The sequence below is a fragment of the Ursus arctos genome, unplaced genomic scaffold (genome assembly GCF_023065955.2).
Source record: "Ursus arctos isolate Adak ecotype North America unplaced genomic scaffold, UrsArc2.0 scaffold_14, whole genome shotgun sequence".
Taxonomy (NCBI): Eukaryota; Metazoa; Chordata; class Mammalia; order Carnivora; family Ursidae; genus Ursus; species Ursus arctos.
In genome coordinates, this window is record NW_026622808.1 from 64,703,613 (window position 1) to 64,721,108 (window position 17,496).

At 53.5% G+C, this 17,496-nt stretch overlaps 1 protein-coding gene across 2 annotated transcripts in view; it reads left to right on the forward strand.

Moving 5' to 3' along the window:
* Positions 1–4,910: 4,910 nt before the first annotated feature.
* Positions 4,911–17,496, forward strand: part of SLC6A1 (solute carrier family 6 member 1) — a 42,580-nt gene continuing 29,994 nt past the window's right edge. For both annotated transcript variants that reach the window (XM_044385066.3, XM_044385065.3), the window contains exon 1: positions 4,911–5,038. The gene's annotated coding sequence lies outside the window, so the exon portion shown is untranslated. The remainder of the gene's footprint in view (positions 5,039–17,496) is intronic.

Consider the following 17,496-nt stretch of genomic DNA (forward strand, 5'->3'; position numbering starts at 1 on the left):
TGGCCAAGATCTGTCCAGCTGTAAAGCCTGCACATTACCCAAAACGCTGCACACTGTGGAGAAATGTTTATTGGGCCATTTCCTAAGGGACAGGCTCCGTCTCCACCCAGCACAGACTGCTCTCCACCCATCTTCCGGGGGCCTTGCGTCTTTGGAAGGGGCATTCTGCTGAAGTGTGAGAGTATTGACCCCAGCGTGGTATGACACACACACAAATATTTGAACATTCAGCAGCAAGGCTGCTGCCAGGGATCTGCCCCAGCGGGACTCATGGGCAGGATAACAAAATGATCTTATGTCCTATTATCTCCTGTGAGGTTTATTGTGGTTTTCCAAGTGATTACACACATTAAAGCTGCGGCTCTTTTGCTAATGGGGGAATTTCTGGCATGGAGGGGGGTGTGGTTAAGATAACAGCGTCTCTTCAGAAAATAAAACATGAAGCTCTGTTTCCCCACAGGGGAGATTTTCGCAGGTGGAAGGGACGCTTCCCAGTTTTACTATAATTTTGGAGAAACTTGAAGAGGGAATTCCGTTGTCCACGGAGACAGTCCTCTACAAGCAGTGGACAGGGGTTCAGGGTAGGAGGCCTTGGCAGGGCAGTGGGGAGCAGACTTGGGCATGGCCTTCCCCCCAAGCCCCTCCCCCAGCAGCCTGGTGACTCAGGATGGCAGAAGGGAGTGCCATCTTTTTAATTTACACGTGAGTAAACTGGGGCTCAGAGAGGGAAAGGGGCTTGCCCAAGGTGACACAGAGGGTTGGTGAGAGATCTCAGCATCCTGACCCCCAAATCGGGTCTTTTCCTGCAGCATCACCTGTGGCCCAAGGCCACCAGGGATGGCAGAAAACCCCCAGGGGCAAGATTAATGAACTGAATGGCTTAGTGGCTTTGAGATGGCCCAGCTGGAGCTGGGATTCCAGCTCTGCTCCTCTCCTGCTGTGTGACTTTGGGCCAGTGACTCTCTGGGCCTCTGTTTCCCTACATGTCAGTGATTAGCATGCAGCGTGTGCTCCAAAATGCAGCAGGGAGCCATCACCTTCCTGGCTCGGCCATCACACTGCAAGGTGTTCTCACGCAAGTCACTGCCTCTCTCTGAGCCTCGATTTACCCATTTCTAAAACAAAAGGACTCGCCTAGGTAATATCTAAGGCCTAGCTCCAATCAGAAGCCCTGTAAGTATGACTTCATGAATTACCTCAAGTCAGGTAAGGGGGAAGACAACAACAATAACATTAACAATAATAGTGTCAACCATTTATTGGGTGCCTCCTGCGTGCTGGGAACTCTGCTAGGTGCTAGCCCACCTCATGTCCCATCGGCAATGCTACAGCAGCTCCCTGCTGGTCTTCTGGCTTCCAGTCTTCTCCTCTTCAATCCACCTTGCACATCTGGCCAGTCTCAGCTCTCTTAAACCTTACCTTACTCTTCTGCTCCAGCACAGTCAATGGCTCCCCAGTGCCCCCAAGGTCAAGTCCAATTCTTTAATGCAGTGGTTAAACCTTCCATGCTCAGGCCATGCCCTCTCTAGTGGAATTTCCTATCAACTGTATTGTCTCTTTGTCTGGTCCTCTCCCATGCCTGGTACTCGGAGGTGCTTAATAAACATTTGTTAAGTGAATGAACACGTGGGTGTAATGTTTCTCTAAATTAGGCTACTCAAACTTTAGTCATTTGCAAACCACTTACAAGAGTTCTGTGAAATCTGTGCACCGTGTCTATTTTTATTTACTTAAATATTTTTCGTTTTAGATTAAATAAATGTATCCCAAAAGGAAACTGTACATCATGCTATAACTAGAAGATCAGTATTGCTTGCCAGAAATAGGTCTCCATTAAAAGAAACGCAGGGACAAATGAGCCATGCATTCAATTCTAGCTCGACAGTGTTGTCTACCAAGGCTGGCGTCCTAGGGCTCATCTCTCTCTTAAATGGATTTGGTCAGTAGTTCAGAGAGGTATTAATGAAAAATTAGCACCAACCTGAGACTTACCCATGGACAGAAATCACAAGAACATTACAGGGAGATGAACACAGAAGACCTTTCCCCTTCCAAATTATTCCACTCCACTGACAATCACCCTAGCTATCCCTCGTGGTTGCCAGGCCACATTCTGGAAATGCTGCTTAATGGAACCCACCACTCTAGCCCATGTGGGACACCTGTGAGTTCTCTGGGAGACCTTAACTGGGGATTTTAAGAAGGACATGGAGGTCCTCCCTACACCGACATCAGCAATTATAGGATAGCAGCCAAAACCACGGCCCTGCAGACAGTTCTCAGAACTCCACTGAGATATGAGTTTGTTGTTTGAAACTGTCTGCCTGGTGGAATAAGGAGCTCCCATCATTGGAGATGTGCAGACAGACGCCAGACAGTCATGGCAGGAGAGGGAATGGGGAGCAGCGGATGTCGTGAAGTAATTCAAGCATCAGATGGCAGCCGACGAAACTGACCTGACAGCCAGGGTTTGCTTTGGTATGTAGGCAAAACACATGCACTGCAATGAAAATAGCAGAGAATGAACTTCTGATCAGGAATCTAGAAAGGAGAGAGAGAATTGTGAGCGAGGTTATCCAGGAGACCTGGAGGCAGAAGCGGGGATGGAGGTGGTTATGATGATTTCTTTACGTAGGTGATGCTTCATATTTCTCAATCCAGCTCTGGAGTCATCAGGACAATTTTGATTTTAAGCAACGGAAACTGAACTCAGACTTGCATAATTGACAAAAAAGAACTTAATGGGTTTTTTTTTTAAAAATAACTAAACAGCCTTCAGGCATGGCTAGATTCAGAGACTCAAAGAACATTCATCAGGACTTGGTCCACTCCCCATCTCCCAGCTCCGCTGTGCTCTGTGTTGGTTTCATGTTCAGGTAGCGCCTGCTCCAGGTGTGACCAAAAGGGCTGCTAGCAGCTCCAGGCTTAAGAACTGTGGTGGAATCAAGCTTCTGTTCGACAGCAGTTTTAGCAAAAGTCCCAGGGAGAGTTCTCACTGAGCCAGCCTAGGCCACCCGTCCACCCCTGGAAGGAGGGAACCCCACCCAGCCATAGGAATGTGAATGGAGGAGGGCAAGTTCACCAAACCAAAGCTGAGGTGCTATCACCTGAAGAAGTTGAAACGAATGTCGGGCCAGCAAAAACAGCTTCCATTTTTGCTACCCTCCTACCCTTGCTCAAAGCTGTGCCCTGAGTCTCCGTCCACGCAGCTCCTAATCGTCCTTCGGCCCTCAGTTCAAATGGCGCTTCCTTGAGGAAACCTTCCCGAGCCACCCCAAGCTGGCCTGAGATTCCCCTGAAACATATGCTCCCGGCAGAGCTGTCACTCTGGGCTTATTTGGCTATCGGACAGAAGCCCTGTGCTGGACCAAGACTGCCTTGAGGTTTGTCTTGTCTACCACTGTGTCCCCAGAGCGTAGGACAGTGCCTGACAAGCAGAAACTCAATAAATATTTATTTGAAGTACCAGTGGAGGTTATAAGCATATGGGAGCTGGTGACCTGTGAAGGGGGGAAGGATGGATGGAAGATACCAAGGAAGGTATCAGGATTCCATGCTTGTGGGTGAGTGTGGAGAAAGAGCCAGGAGAAAGTCAGGGTGGCCTTGGGGAGCACTGTGTGTCATGGGACCCCAGGATGGATGACCCCAGCGAGGGGCAAAGTGGGGTAGAGGATGGCAAGTCAATCAGGAAATACGAGAGCGGAAAAAGAGAGGAGGTGAGGATTTGGTCAGGGCTGGAGAGAAGGAATCCTTTCTATGAGTCCTTGGGAACTGAGAGGAAAGGGCAGTTGTGGCCCCATTCCCAGGAGCCTTTGTGAAAATCCGGGGGCGGGGGGGGATCAGGACTTGGCAAAGGGAAGGGAGGGAGTCCTGAGGCACTGGGTTGGGATGGCTAGGAGAGAGTCTTCTCAGGGGACAATCCCTCAAACCTCAGAAACTGGAAGTAGGAGGATGTCTTAGGGGTTACGCCGCCATCCCTTGGGTGTTGTTCCAGGCTGTTTTCCCTTTTTAGTAATATTTATCCACCTGTCCATCCACACACACAGCCGCGTGTGTCTCTAAGAGCAAGCCCTGGTAGCAGCCTGCCCCTCCCTGCCACAGGCACACCCCCAGCCTGGAGCCCAGAGCCAGTAGTTAGCTGCAGGTCAGAAGTTGTGTTCCCCTCCAAACAGGCACCGGGAGGCTGCCCTGAAGGGAGGGCAGAGAGGGGGCAGAAGCCCACCCACCGCCACCCCCACCGAGGGGACCTTGTGACCTACAGAGAGAAGGGGGTGCCAGAGAGAGAAACAGAAAGGACAGACCAACAGAAGCGGACTGCAAGGCTGCAAAGAGAAAAGCCAAGAGGGAAATCCGTGTTAAAAAGGAATGGGAAACAGAGACCAAGACAGGCGGGCTGAGGACCCCAGGCCAAGGCAGGGAAGAGGCCAACTGACAGAAGGAGAAGGAAGAATGGGAGGAGGATGGGGAGAGGGGAGCAGGCGAGACGGATAGGGGTGGGCTGGCAGAGGGAGGGAGGAGAGAGAGAAGGAAAGGAGAGGGGAGGAGGAGAGGGGAGAACTGGAAGGCGGGCTGGAGAGAGAACGGGGCCCAGGAGAGGAAGGCAGGGAGAGCAGCGGCGACGGCAAGGGGGAGAAGCTGCCGGGGGAGGCTGCCGGGCGGCGGCCGCGTGGGGAGCGCGCTGCTCGGGCCGGGGGGAGCGCGGGCAGGGGGCGGGGGGCGGGAGGCGGGCGGCGGGCGGCGCCCCTCCCCGGGCTGGGCGGGCTCCCGGAGCAGCGCCCCGCCCCCCGCCCGCGCGCGCTCCCGCCCTCCGTCCCTCGCTCCCCCGCCCTACCCCTTCCCCGTGTCCCTCCTCCCGCCCTCGGAAGAGCGAGCGAGCGGCGAGGTTGCGGGCGAGCCGCGCGGCGCCGAGGAACCGAGGAGCCGAGGAGCCGGGAGCGCAGCGCGGCCCGAGCCCGGAGCGGCCCCGCGCCCGGAGCGCACCGGAGCGGCCGAGCTGCCCGCGCAGCCCCCGCTGCGGGCAGCGCAGCCCGGGCCGCAGGTAGGAAAGGGCGGCCGGCGTCGGGGCGCGGAGCGCAGACCCCCGGACGGTCCGGGCAGATGGGGCCGGGCGGGGTGGGGGCGGACACCCACATTCCGAACCCCGCGCCTCGTCTCGCCTGGTCTTAGGGCCGCACGGAGCAGCTCGGGACCGCCCCCACCGCCGACGTGAGCCCGGGCCATTCCCCTGGGACGCGCGGGGGGCAGGGGGACTCGCGCGAGGGGCGCGAGAGTCTCATGCCCCTTCCCTGTCGCGGAGCCCCCTTGGACTTCCTAGCTGGCTCTGGATTCTGCTAGTTGGAGCCGTCGAAGCGCCGCGTCCGTTTCTCAGGGGATTGCGGGGACCCTGGGAGTGAATAATACGAAGCGCGTTTGGGGGGCCTTGGCTACTTTTCTGTCTCAGGGTCAGATGCGCCGAGGTAGAGTCGTGCGCCTCATTTATTCTCGAAGGGCTCTGGGGCGAGCGACTTGGGGATGGGTCACCTGCTTCCCGTCCTGGGGCAGCTCGAGCTCTCAGGAAATGTTGGCTGAAAAGCATTTACCACAGCCTGGGCTGAGCGCACACTAGCTCGCACCACGCTCTCCACTCCTTTCCCCTAGGAATGTGGGGTGAGGGGAGTCCCCCAGAGGGTTTGAGGACAGTGTCCCCTTGTCGCCGCGGAAACGGTTTTCACCTTCTTGTGTCCCACATATACTCTCCGGGGATAGGGAAAGGAAAAGTGTCCGCCACGGTTCTCACCCCAGGACAATGACCGTAGGGTCTCCGTGTCTGGTCCCTTTGTGCCCACTATCCCTACGGGTGGCACCCACAGATGCTCTGTTCTAGCTTGGCTTGGTCTTCAGACAAGGAACTTAGACCGGACAGCCCTCTACTGAGACTCTTAGCTAATCTCTTCCCAAAATAGACATGGACCCCAAGGAGAAAATTGGATTTTAAAAAGCCAAATGATAAAGCCCTGTTTCTTCCTGATGTGGGGCTGGAGCTCTCCCTCCCTCTCCTAGAAACCCCAGCCTCATGCCCATGAAGAACTGGGGTGGAGGGGGAAGCACTGAGTAAAATGGCCCCTGAGCTTTGGTGACACCCCCAAAATCAGAGGCTGTCAGGCTATGTGAGTGGACTTTGGGGTCGACCTTCATTTTTCTGTGACACACAAAGTGGGTGTTTGGTGAGAGAGGAGGTGTTTGGTGAGAGGGGGTGTTAGGTGCTGGGCATTGCTTAGATTTTTCTCTCTCTCTGGGAACTTTCGGGGAAAATATATTCATAAGGGAGTCTGAAAAGACTGCCCCAACTCCCAAATTCCAGAACAAAGGAGATCAGTGGAAACTACAGGCAACTTGTACCCTCTGTCTGTCTGTCTCTCTTCGGAGTACTCTCTCTGGGAAGGGTTGACCCAGCCTCTGCTCTGGTAGGGGTCTGAGCAGTCTCAGGCCCTCCCCCAGGCGGAGGAGGAAGAGGAGATGTTGCCCCTTAGAGGTACATGTCCCAGGAGGAGTGGGAGAGACCCTTCCTCAGAGCATCCAGGGCAAAATGGCTGAGCCTCTCTTGAGTCTCAGAAATAAATTGTCAGGCAAGCAGCAAACAAAGAAAGCGCTCTCTCTCTCCAGCCAAGCACTGGCTCAGTGGCCAGGGCTTGGAGGACAAACAGTGAGTCCCAGGCAGGGGCACACAGCCGGGCTTATCTGGCAGAGTATCTGGAGAGTGGGGCGATCCCTAAGAACCACACAGGAGAGAGGCAGCTGCCCTGGGAGAGGAAGCAGGGACCATCTCTCTTGTGTGCAGCCCTTCGTTTCAGGGCTGGAGGTGTGGTGTGAAGTGGGTCCCCAGAAGCTCAGGGTGGAGCTGATGGGCACATCGAGAGGCCCAGAAGGAAGCAACTCAGAGGGTAAAGACGAGGAAAGAGCAAGTCCATCAAAGCCGAAAGAAGCACAATAGCTTTGTCTCTGCCGGATTTCACATGCCTGGCAATCAGGAACTCCAAATGCCATTTGTTTATGCATGGCCCAGCACAGAGCAAGCACTTTCGAGTGTCTTACAATATAGCCTGCATGGATGGAAGGTGACAACAGTGCTGGCATGGACTGACCTGCAGTATCTTTCTATGTCATTGAGCCAAGGAGGCTCTGAAAGGTAGAGTCTGAGACCAGAACCAGCCCTGGCTGAGTTGGCTTTGAGCCGGGGTGCTGCCATTTTCTGGCCCGGTGACCTTGGGTAAGTTCTCATCCCCAGTAGAAGGAAGGAATGGAGTACTGAAAGCTCCCAGTGTGACCGGCTCATAATTCCTATAATAACCTTATGCAGCAGGTACCGTTCTAATCCCCACTTCAGAGGGGAGGAAACTGCAGTACAGAGAGGGGAAGTGACTTGCCCAAGGTCACCCAGCTAGAAAGTGACAGGGCGGGGATCTGAACCCCGCTCTTCTGATTTCCTGGCCAACACTTTGCCCCACCGTTGGATCTCTGGGCCTCAGTTTTGACCTCCGTAGAGTGAGGTGGAAGGGTGATGGTGAGGACTGAATGGTTGACAGTGAGGCCTCTGGGTCTGCTGTCTGAGCAGTGGCTATTTCTCTACCTTCCCGGCGTATGTTAAGAGCTTGAATAAAGCACCAATGTCAGGTGGCTTCTCGCCGTCACATAAAGACACTGTTCCTAGGCTTGGCTGTGAGCTCAGCAGCTGAGACAGAGCTGTCCCAAGCCACGTGGAATTCAGAGATGGCTTTTTCCTTCCTCTCTTAGCATGCATATGCATCACAGGCCGAGTGCCAACCATTAACCCTTGCCCACTACCTCCAGCCCCGTCCGAAGTCTGTCCCCAAGTCTGTCCCCTTCGTCCTTGGGAGCAGATGGGATGCCAGAGCCCCTCCCTGTCACCTGGTCCCAGGTGTGCCCAGTTTCCTTCCCTTTGATCACCGAATTCTCACCACCCCAGCAGCCCTGTCCCTTAGCTGCAGCTGCAGTGCCAAACCCAGTTAGAGCCCCATAATCGCCTTATTCCCCAGAAGGAAACAGAGACGTGAGTGTCAGCCTGTTTCTGCCCATGTCAGAACTGCCCCTTCAATTTCCCTGTGCGCGTCGCCTGCGCTTTCTGTGCCCAGAGGACGGTGGACAGAGCACAGCCCCTGCCGCGGTGAAAACAACCTTGAATTGACTCCAGTTGCAAAGAGCAGCAGGGCCCCTATCGGTGAGGAGATCGCAGACATCCGCTGCTCCGCGGCATTCCCCTGCACCGGCTCCTCAAATGGGCTCACAGCCGGTGCTCCTTTCTGTCACCTTTTTGCTCCATTCCCTGAAGGTTGCTGGGAGGTGGAGGGGACGAGTGTGGTACCTAAGGGGGAAACAGCTGGGAGACCAGATATGGACCCCAAAACAGGGCTTCCCAGGAAACGTGCCTCCGTGAGCTTTGTGAAATCCAGCATCTTTGCTCGGAGCTCACCTGCAGACCTCGGGGCCAGGGGGAAGGTTGCCGTGAGAGTCAGTGGGGAGGCAGCGAATAGGAGGGGTAAGGGCTGCCTGGCATAGAAGGTAGGTGTGAACACAAGCTGTGATATTTCAGCGCAGACTTGGATTCAGTCACAAACAGCAAAAAAAGAAAAACCCCACGAAATATTGTTCCAGTGATAATATTGTCCGGAACAACAATAGCCAACCATTATTGCAAGTTGACGGTCTGCCAGGGGGTGTGCTGTGCGCTTTACTTACACCATTGCATTTAATTTTCACAAAACCCCGTGGGGTACATGGATTGTCCCTGTGCAGATAAGGACACCGAGAAGAAGAGAGGTGAAGGCGCTTGCTGCAGGGTTGCAAGGCTAGTAAGTGGCCCCTGGAGCCCGCTCAGCCGCCTGGTGCTGACATCCCCGCCCTGGAAGAGCCCCCGGACGCTGCTCGCTTGGCAAGGACCACACGCCCCACTGTGGGGCTGCAGTTAGAAAGCACTCCTCCCCTTTTGTTTTCCATCAGTCGAGCTTTGCCACAGCTCTGGGAGGCCAGTGGTGTTCCTTAGGGGAAGCCAAGGCATGGAGAGAGGAGTTTGTGCCCGGGGTCCCTCAGCTGCTAGGGTGCAGAATTGGGATCCGCACTCAAGTGCCCTGCGTCTTACAGCATATCTGTGAGCTAGACTTCAAGTTCATTTAAAGCTGGTTTTAATGTTGTGTACCCAGCCACCTTTCCCTAACACTTAGGTGTCCCCCAATTTGTCGCCTACCTTCTCACTGCTCTGAAAGCCATTGAGAGTGGCCAACGAAGTCATCAGCTCCGTTTACTGTGATCTGACATGACATGAAACCAGCATCCAATTTGATGCGAGCTGCCTGCATCGAATGGCCTTCTATTTTTACCTTTGTCACAAATTGGAAATTACAAGGAGGCCAGGTCTCGCCGAGCGATTGGCTGTGGCTCTTTGAAAGCAGGGGGTGTGCCGTTAGGTGGAACGGGCCACATTAGGGTGCCAGGGGCCCTCTTGGCTGCAGGAGAAGCCCCCAGCTTCTAGGGCTGGATGGGATCCTGGTGTACAGACCAGGCTGGAGGATGCAGGAGTTGGTGGCTGTCTCGGACGGTGACCTGCAGCTCTGCCCACCTCTCAGTGCATGGTGTCTGCAGGGTCAGTGTTGCATGCCAGCTCCTGACACAGCTGAGCCCTGGCCAGAGAGACATTCAAGGTCAAAGACACCCCGAAAGACATTGACAGCAGGTTGTTTTCATGGCCTTATTGTTTGGTAAGGAGGTTCTGTCCAGGGAGAGGACAGCAGCCATGGGAGGTGGTGAGCAACAACATTTGGTATCAGTATTGCAGTTTGCCAGAACTTAGTGCTGATCAAAGTCGTCATCGGAAGAGTACTTTGCAGTTTGCAGAAAAATGATCTTGAAGCTGTTCTGTCTTTTGATCCTGTAAGTATTCCAGGGGAAGAAAATAGCGTCCTTGATATCCTGGAGAAGAATCCTCTGTCAAACAAAAAGAGATATTTTTTTAAAGCTAGTTTCTCATAAAGCCCAAGTCAGAATGACCTTGACTCAAATGAGATCTCTTTGTACACACGAGTACACGCACGCTTAACACTTACGTAGAATTTCATAGTTGAAGTTTGCAACAGCACCAGCGGTTCCAAGTGAAATTATTGTTGTTATTTTTGCCTTTATGATCTCCATCCTTTGGATGGGGAAACTGAGGCTCAGCAAGCCCTGGACACACTCATCGCTGACCTCTGGATTCCCAGCTTTGGGATTCACCTTTATGGAACCCAAGTCCGAATGCAGCAGGTTGCCCCTTGAGAAGGAGCCCGGGAGCCCGATCTGTGGCAGGCAGAACCGCAAGCCTGCGGACACCGATGGCGGGACTGTGTGGGAGAAAGGGCCCTGGCGTCGTTTTAGCCTTCCCTGGCGTTCTGAGCTCCAGCCAGAGGCTAACATCTTCCCGGTTATGCCGGGAGTTTGTGGAGTCTGATGTGAGCTCATTTGGCCAGGGGGCCCCCAGCGGTAGCCAGATTTCGGGGGAAAGGAAGGGATGATTTCTCTCGGGCAGTGCATGAACACAAGCATGCTTATCTAGGTGGATTTGGGTGAAAACAAATACACCAGGGGCCTCGTGAGCTTGTCTAGAAAGGTCTCAGGGCCCTGGCAACCAGGAAGGGTTTGGGCAGTATTCCTAAGTGAGCCTTGGGTTATTTGGGACCTGCTGGAGGAGCAGGCTGAGTAGTTCTGAGTCCTTTCCAGTTCAGAGGGTGGGAAAGGGGAGGGAATCAATCACTTCTTCTGGCCATTACCCCACTTCCCCTCTGCCCTTGCTGGAGATGATAAAAAATCACAAGTTCTGGGAGCTTCCTCCTGGGGTGTCAGGGGGCAAGGGTGCCTGGGAGTTTGACTCTTCCCCTCCCTGCCCGGCCAGCTAGTCCCCAGCCACCGAGTGTGGCACGTCCCCTGGGCACCAGTCCTGGGCCTCCTGAGGCTGGTGAGAAGGATGCTAGGGGATAGGGGCTACGGTCCCCTCGGCCAGAGGAGGACCTGGAGGCTGAGGGAGGTGGAGTCACTTATCCTGGCTTGCACAGCCGAGTTTGAACCCAAGCCTTGCGGATACCAACCTCCAGGTGCCTTTTCATGCTACCCTCTGCCTCTGGGAAGCACCTGAGTGGAGGTCACAGTGGAGGAGACAGGGGCTTGGACTCACTGAGGCAGAATGTCAACCATACAAAATAAAAGCAGCCAAAGCCAAAGGCTCCCATGCCCTTGATTCTGGGGTCCAGCTCCCCTGCTGCCCAGGTCCCTTTGCTCCTTTGCTCCCATGTCGGATGTTTTCAGAACTTGAGATCGAGGTCTCACCTATGATTTAAAATAAAAAAAAGGGAGCTTGGGAACGGGGAAGAAGTTGTCCTACTGAAGAGTATTATGTGGAGATGGAATTTAAACGCATACATTTTTAACAGGTTGGTAGCCAATGATCAGATAGCTACAAGCCCTTCCTGGCCTTTGAGCTCTGGCTGTGATCCAGGCACTGAGCTGAGGACTTGACAAGCACTGTTCTAGGATCCTCCATAAGGAAACTGAGGCCCAGGGAGCTCACGTGGTTGCCCAGGGTCGCCCCACTGACGCGCCGCAGAATTGCAACTCACGTCTAGGTCTGCGGGACCCTGAGACCTGGGCTTGCACTCTGGGCAGAACTCGGAGCTTGCAGGGGATAAAGGGCAGGGTCCTTCCCCTCTCTGGACTTCGCTTTCTCAGTCCTTAAAGCCAAGGGATTTGGACTGGACTGGACTGGACTATGGGCTGCTCCGCAAGCCCGGCGCCGGCTCTCCAGGCAGGGGATGGGTGGCTGCACGCCCCGCTTCCTCCTCCATTTCCCCCATAATAGCCTCCCGAGACTAATGACTGGGGAAGATAAGAGCCCTTTCTCCAAATGGCAGTGAATGCCGCTAATGACAGAGCAGATGCAGCACTGTTAATTATCCCGTGGGTATTAAATGAAAATGCCAACCCGGGATGAGTTTAATAGTGCCGCTGGGCTGGCCGTGGCTATGCCGAAAAGCAGTGCCAGGGACTGGGGCCGAGGCAGAACCGCCCCCTCCCCAGCCCCGGGACCAAGACAGAAGCCACAAAGCCTGTCCATATTGGTGACCTCCCCAGCGTGGGGTCCAACAGCAGCTCCTTGGAGTTAGGAATGTTGGTGGCCACTCTGGGAGACCTCTGGGGGCCTGGACAAATTACCTCCAGGGGCAGAGGTGGGCAAACAACGGGGCCAAGTGAAATTTTGAGCACCTTCTGTATGCCACATCCTACCGTGATTTGTGGAGACAAATCAAGCATTGTTTCTGGCCTTTGATGAGCTGCTTACAGTCAAAACTGTACATTCCCTACAAGCAGGAATGCTGTGTCTTCTGGCGTCTCTAGGGCCCAAAATAGTGGGACACATCGTCGGTACTTACCTCCTGCTTTTTATGACCTACAAGGCTTCTTCAATGAGAGCCAGAGGACACAAGTGGGGGCCAGAGCGCATTCAGCCATGGGCCGAGAATGAGGCATGACAGGCTGCGGACCGGCCCTCTTCTCCGGGCACACCAACCCGGCCTTCCTGGACAGCTGGACTTTCCACCTGCTGCACGGCCATGGACAACCCTTTTGCCTTCTGTGCCTCAGTTTACACATCTGCAAAATGGGGGAGAGTCAGGGCTGTGATGGCTGCAGGCAAAACTGTGTCTCCTAGCCAACCCCAGCTCCGAACCTGAGGGTTGCGGAGATTGCATAAACATCTGAAAAGTGACATTCTGGTGGGCAATTCAGCAGAAGGAGAGCGTTTGGTCACTAAAGATAACTTCTGGTTCTTCTTGGGAATTTTGGGTGTCACTCAGCTTCCATCTGCTCTCCAGTGGCTCCAGGCCCCTGCCTCCTGGACCTGGAGAACTGTTTCTTAGGTTTTTCTAGGCCAGAGAAAGTTACAAGATCCCCTCATTTCAGATACCCCTGTGTTACAGATGAGTAAACTGAGGCCCAGAGGGGAGGAGCCCTAGGGCCACAGGCGCTAGGACCCAAAGCTTCTAACCCCTAACCCAGTGCTCTTTCCCCTGCCCCAAGCCAGCCCAGCTCCACTGTTGAGAAATTATTAAATAGAGTTGGTGAAAGGACTCTGGTTGCCGTGACAACGGAGCCTGTGTCCTCGGGAGATAATGGCGTTGTACAGGCAGAGCGATGTGTGTTGAATGCTGATTCGGGACCCGCTGGAGCGAGTGAGCGAGCGTGCAGGGAGGACTGTGTCTGGGGTTTGAGCTCCCCCAAGAAGGAGACTCGGTCTGGGTGGGTGGGGACAGCTGCGGGGGACACTCGCTTCGCCTAGTTCCATCCTTCCCACTGCCTCGGCAGAGAGGGATAATTACCTGCCCTTCGTGGAGGCACGAAGTAAGGCGAAGACAGGTGACATCCAAGTCACACAGCCAGGCGCGAGGTGGAGCTGGGATCTCAACTTCACACTGGTGTCGGAAATCTAGGCCCTGGGGAAGGGCCCGGAGGGGCACCTGGAGAGGATGGGCGGTGGGTGGGATAGTGAACCAGAAGGGAGCCAGCTCTGAGCCCTGCACTCAGGGCACCTCGACCCCTCTAAAGACTGCTGAAGAGAGTGCTTGTGGGAATTCGGATGGGACAGGGATGACAATTCCAGCCCAGGAAGAGTGGGGAAATAGTATGGCAAGGTAGCTGCCCATACCAACTTTGGAGCCAAAGTCCAATCCCGCCCTGCCACTTCCTAGCTGTGTGACCCTGGACAAGTCACTTTACCTGTCTGAAACTCCAGGTCTTCATCTGCAAAACAGGGACAATAACAGACTTCCCTCATAGGATTGTTCTAAGACCAAATAAGGTAAGGTAGCTAGAGCGTCAGACCCGGCTCCTGAGCAAGCCGCAGTAGCTCTGATGATTAACCCCGAGAGCAGCGGCTAGGAGAAGGAGCTGCTCCCAACCGTGTGTCAGCTTGAAATTTGTGGTGTTAGACAAGCGCAACTGGCGAAAATGAGGATAAGGACGATGCCTAACAGAGCTCTGCATTCCGGGCTAGTGAATATCAGTGGAACAGATGAACAGCCCCCATCACCAAAAATATACATCAATATTTTGCATTTGGAAAGCATGATTGATGTACCTAAAAGTGTGCTGTGTGCTGTCCCTAAAAGCCCATGTGCGAACCACGCTGGGGGAAATTGCCTTTTCTCTCTGCCAGCTATCTAAATGACCCCGTGCTGTAAACCCTTTTGGAAAATAAATACTCTCACCCACGCTCTTTCAATTCTCCCTCCGGCACAGCTGGTGCAAAATATTTACTCCCCTCATTGGGGATTGGAGAGCATGGGGTTAACACCCCGAGAAACCCCAAAGTGCATCATTTGCATGCTGGCAAAGATGTGGTGGAGCTGGCAGACAGGCCCACTCCTTTTGGGAAGCAGAAAGAGGGTGCCGGACTCAGGCACTGGGCTGTTGTAAAAGCGATGGTGAGAGCTGGGATCCCGAAGACTCGGGTGCAAGCAACCATTTTGCTTGTTCCCGCAAACCTGTCTGAGCAAATCCACCCCCAGAGATAGCAACCTGTTTCTGGATTCCCAGAGAGGGAGGTCATTTGTTCTCTGCCGATCCTGGGGCTGGATGACAGGGTGTGAAGCAATAAGCCTGAGGACCTCGGACTCCGGAGAGGGGTCAGGGGGACTCGTTCAGTGGCCACATGAAGACGGCTGACATTTAACCAGGATTTGAAAGAATGTGCTAATTGCAGGAAAGGTACACACATCCACTTCGGGAATCGTGTTTAATGAACGATTTGCTCTGAGATTTTGGTTTGATCAGCGTTTCCCGGTGGCTGGCACCGTTCCCTTCTATTGATTGCTTATAGGTTAAGATAACTGTGGCATTCTGCCCGGGACTTTTTCCCATAGCTATCAAAAACAAAACAAAACAAATTATATTAGCCCTAATAAAGTTATTTATGATAGTATCTGCCAGGTAGCAAGCATTTTACTCTGTACCAGGTTCTGTGTTAAACCACTTTACGTATTATCTCATTTAATCCTCATAGTAGCTAAATGTAGGTATCATCACCTCTGTCTTAGAGAGGATGGGGGACTAACCCATGGTCACACAGCATCAGAGGGTTTTCTTGCCCTTAACCACTCCCCTGTTCTGCCTGCCCCTGTCCGAATACCCTTTGACAGCCCCAGCCGAAGGTGTTCGTGAGTGTGTTCATTGGCCATGGACTTCAAATGTGCTCAGTGAAAATCCCATTTTCCCAAACAGGTAGGTTTTTCTTGCTGCCTGTGATTTTTCACTTTACAAAGAAGGGGAGGTTCATACTATAAAGATTCCTTTAGAAGGCTAAGTGAATGAATCAAGAACAGCTGTGTTGGCTAAAGTGAGCATTCATTTGAGTCTTTTAAAAATAAAATCAGCTTTCTCTTGTGGGAAATATTCGAGACCCTGGAATCTGACCCTTAATCAATTCCAAAAATACACACCCTCCTCATTCTTGCAAAATATTCTAAAGCAGCGTCTCTCAACGTTGTTTTAAAATCCCACTGAGCTTGTATTAAGAGAACAATAGGATTTGTTGTTTCCCAGATATAAAATTACAATTACAATACTGAATGTAGTTTTTTTTTGTTTTGTTTTGTTTTTGATCGCTACCATCCCCAAGAATTGTGTCCATCTCCTAGAGAAGGAGAAAGAGTAACTTTGTCCTTCTACCACTTAGAAGAGCTTTCTGGAGTGACGAGATCGCAAACTCAAGGTCCACCGAGAGCCAGGCAGGTCAAAGAAATGAGTCAAGAGATCAGGGACAAGATAATAGTCGTGGCGGGACTTACAATAAACTGGTCAGCACATACCTACCCCCTCCCCGCGTTACCAGCAAGTTCAAGTTTTGAAATTCTGAGCCCACTCAACCAAACACATACAGGGGACCCACTCGGCCCCCGCAGGCCATCAGGGTGAGATCCCTGCGGGTTTTTATTGTGACTTTGTGTGATCTTGACTCAGAGAGTTTATCTTCGGGGCTTCAGTGTGCTCATCTCTAGAACGGAGCCGGGAAAGCCCACGGAGTTGGAAATGGAGCCCCAGGTGTGGACCCCTGATCATGAACTAAGCGATGCCCGCCGCCCCCGCCGCCCCCACCCCCGAAGGGCTACTCTGACACCCGTCAGCTCTCCGTGTAGGCGGCGGGCCTGCGTGTGGCTTACTGCAGATTATCATTTAGTCCAGCCCGTCCCTGCAGGACTGTGGTGTTCTTTTTCCCCCAATCTGGGTTTGGAAAGGGCGTTTATCCTAACGCCCTTCAGAGTCCTTCAAGCACGTCTTGAACAGAAGAGACCAGTGATTTAACCCGCGGGTTTTCTTACAAGTGTGTCTTAAAAGGCAAAGAGTGATGTGAAAGAATGCCGGGTGGTCAGCGCCTTGCTCTCATTTCCTGACCTGAATGAATCCTTTCTGACTGCGTGAGCCGGGGCCTGTGCAGAGGCAGCCCCTGGAGCGCCTTGCTGCGAAATTGCACACCCCCGGCCAAGGAAGGGAGGACGAAAGGCGTAGCCTGGAACAGGACGGCCAGGGCCCTGAGGCCTGTGCCCGGCACAGGGTACCTCGCAGTAGGTGCCTCGAGCTGTCCGGAAGGCACAGACCGGTGGGCTGGCCCCAGTGAATCCAGTTACACCAGAGGGAGGGAGCCAGCTGGGCAGACCCTGCGGCCTGGGTCCCGGGTCACAGCTCCTCAACCACTCAAGACCGTGGGCTCTGCCAACCACGTTTCCTCCTGCTAAAATACAGGCCCCCTCCTTCGTTGGGTTGTCCGGAGGCTACCGTGAGATCAGAGCAGAGCCTAGCGCAGCCCACAGGAAAGGGACAGCACCCCATCTCCCCTCCCTCCACTGTCCTTATTTTTTTCTTTTTCCTTCCGTCTTCCTCCTGTACCCCTGCTCTCACCTCTCTGCTACTCCCTGACCCTCCGGTTTTCTTTGCTCTCCTTTCTTTTTATTTTATTTTATTTTATTTTATTTTATTTTATTTTATTTTATTTTAATGTTTTTTAATGTAAAGTTCGATGATTCATTAGTTGCGTATAACACCCAGTGCACCATGCAATACGTGCCCTCCTTACTACCCATCACCAGCCTATCCATTCCCCCACCCCCTCCCCTCTGAAGCCCTCAGTTTGTTTCTCAGAGTCCACAGTCTCTCATGCTTCATTCCCCCTTCTGATTACCCCCCCTTTCTTTATTCCTTTCTTCCCCTACCGATCTTCCTAGTCCCTTTGTTCCATAGATGAGAGAAACCATATGATAATTCTCTTTCTCTTCTTGACTTATTTCACTCTTTGCTCTCCTTTCTCCTCCTCCTTCCCGCCTTCCTCGCTGCGTCCCTCCCCGCTCCTCAGCACCCACAGAGGGCTGGACTCTGGGCCCTGGGCGCCTGCAGGAGCAGCGGTGTCCAGGCTCTCCGTAAGGGAAGTGCTCA